We start from the raw sequence: 3,163 nt of genomic DNA on the forward strand, positions 1-3,163 counted from the left end.
TTGCACCCAAAAGCATAAGATACCTAGGAATAAACCTAACCAAAGAGGTTAACGATCTATACCCTAAAAACTACAGAACACTTCTGAAAGAAATTGAGAAAGACGCAAAGAGATGGAAAAATATTCCATGCTCATGGATTGGAAGAACTAATATTGTGAAAATGTCAGTGTTACCCAGGGCAATTTACACGTTTAATGCAATCCCTATCAAAATACCATGGACTTTCTTCAGAGAGTTGGAACAAATCATCTTAAGATTTGTGTGGAATCAGAAAAGACCCCGAATAGCCATGGGAATTTTAAAAAAGAAAACCAAAGCTGGGGGCATCACAATGCCGATTTCAAGCTGTACTACAAAGCTGTGATCATCAAGACAGCGTGGTACTGGCACAAAAACAGACACAGAGATCAATGGAACAGAATAGAGAATCCAGAAATGGGCCCTCAACTCTATGGTCAACTAATATTTGACAAAGCAGGAAAGAATATCCACTGGAAAAAGGACAGTCTCTTCAATAAATGGTGCTGGGAAAATTGGACAGCCACATGCAGAAGAATGAAACTAGACCATTCTCCTACACTATACACAAAGATACACTCAAAATGGATGAAAGATCTAAATATGAGACAAGAATCCATCAAAATCCTAGAGGAGAACACAGGCAACACCCTTTTTGAACTTGGCCACAGTAACCTCTTACAAGATACATCTCTGAAGGCAAAGGAAACAAAAGCAAAAATGAACTATTGGTACTTAATCAGGATATAAAGCTTCTGCACAGCAAAAGAAACAGTCAACAAAATTAAAAGACAACCTACAGAATGGGAGAAGGTATTTGCAAATGACATATCCGATAAAGGGCTAGTATCCAAGATCTATAAAGAACTTATTAAACTCAATACCCAAGAAACAAACAATCCAATCATGAAATGGGCAGAAAACATGCACAGAAATTTCACTAAAGACGACATACACATGGCCAACAAGCACATGAGAAAATGCTCTGCATCACTTGCCATCAGAGAAATACAAATCAAAACCTCAATGAGATACCACCTCACACACCGGTGAGAATGGTGAAAATTAACAAGGCAGGAAACAACAAATGTTGGAGAGGATGTGGAGAAAGGGGAACCCTCTTGCACTGTTGGTGGGAATGTAAACTGGTACAGCCACTCTGGAAAACAGTGGAGGGTCCTCAGAGAGTTAAGAATAGAGCTACCCTATGACTCAGCAATTGCACTACTGGGGATTTACCCCGAAGATACAGATGCAGTGAAATAGCAGGACACCTGCACCCCAATGTTTATAGCAATAATGTCCACAATAGCCAATCTGTGGAAGAAGCCTCGGTGTCCATCGGAAGATGAATGGATAAGGAAGGTCTATACATACAATGGAATATTACTCAGCCATCAGAAAGGACAAATATCCACCATTTGCTTCAACATGGATGGAACTGGAGGGTATTATGCTGAGCAAAGTAAGTCAATTGGAGAAGGACAATCATCATATGGTCTCACACATATGGGTAATATAAGGAATAGTGAAAGTGGTTATAAGGGAAAGGAGGGAAAATGAGTGGGAAAAATTAGACAGGGTGACAAAGCATGAGAGACTCCTAAATCTGGGAAAGGAACAAAAGGTAGTAGTGGAAGGGGAGGTGGATGGGGATATGGGGTGACTGGGTGACAGGCACTGAGGAGGGCACTTGATGGAATGAGCACTGCATGTTACACTATATGTTGGCAAATCGATCTTCAATAAAAAATAAAAATTAAAAAGATTCTCTCTCTTTCCCTCTGCCTTCCGCTCGCCTAAAGAAAATAATAATATCAGAAACAAAGGAGGAGATGTTACTATTGACACCACAGAAATACAAAGGATTATGAGACTACTATGAAAAAGTATATGCCAACAAATTGGACAACCTAGTGGAAATACATAAATTCCTAGGAATATACAATCTCCAGAAACTGAATCAGGAAGAATTAGATCTGAACAGACTGATTACTAATAACAAAATGGAATCAGTCACCAAAAACTCCCAACAGGGGCACTGGGTGGCTCAGTGGTTGAGCGTCTGCCTTTGGCTTATTAGGTCATGATCCCAGGGTCTGGGATCAAGTCCCACACTGGGCTTGCCACAGGGAGCCTGCTTCTCCCTCTACCTATGTCTCTGCCTCTCTCTGTGTGCATGTCATGAATAAATAAATAAAATCTTAAAAAAAAAAAAGCCTCCCAACAAACAAAAGTATAAAACTAGAGAGCTTCATAGGTAAATTCTACCAAACATTTAAAGAACTGATACCTAACCTCTTAAACTATTCCAAAAAATGGACGAGGAAGGAATGCTTCCAAATTGAAGCCAAGATTTCTGGTATCAAAACCAAAGACATTACAAAAAAGAAAATGACAGACCAATAGCCCTGATGAACACAGATGCAAAAATCCTCAACAAATTTCAGCAAACCAAATTCAACCATATCTTAAAAGGGGATATTCAAGTGGGATTTATTTTGGGTATGTAAGGATGGTTCAACACCTGCAAATCAATCAACATGATACACCACAGTAACAAAATGAAGGAATAAAATCATATGATCATCTCCAAAAATGCAGGAAAAGTCTTCGACAAAACTCAACATCTGTTCATTATAAAAACAGTCCACAAAATGGGTTTAGAAAAAAACATAAAGTAGTTGAGTGCCTACCTTCATCCCAGGGCATGATTTTGAGGTCCCGGGATTGAGTCCCACATCAGGCTCCCTGCATTAAGCCTGCTTCTCTCTCTGCCTGTGTCTCTGCCTCTCTGTGTGTGTGTCTCATGAATAAATAATAAAATCTTAAAAAAAATACTTAAAAGGCCATATAGGACAAACCATAGCTAACATTATACTCAGTAGTGAAAAGCTAAAAACTTTACTCTAGAATCAGGAACAAGACAAGGATGTCCACTCTCCCTACATTTATACAACATAGTACTAGAAGCCTTACTACAGCAAGCAGACAAGAAAAAGAAATAAAAGGCATCCAAATTGGTAAGAAAGAAGCAAAACTTTCACTATTTGTAGATGACATGAGATCATATGTGGAAAACCCTAAAGACACCACCAAAAAACTATAAGAACTAATGAATGGATTCAGTAAAGTTAGTAGATA

This window comes from Nyctereutes procyonoides, unplaced genomic scaffold (genome assembly GCF_905146905.1).
Source record: "Nyctereutes procyonoides isolate TBG_1078 unplaced genomic scaffold, NYPRO_anot_genome, whole genome shotgun sequence".
Taxonomy (NCBI): domain Eukaryota; kingdom Metazoa; phylum Chordata; class Mammalia; order Carnivora; family Canidae; genus Nyctereutes; species Nyctereutes procyonoides.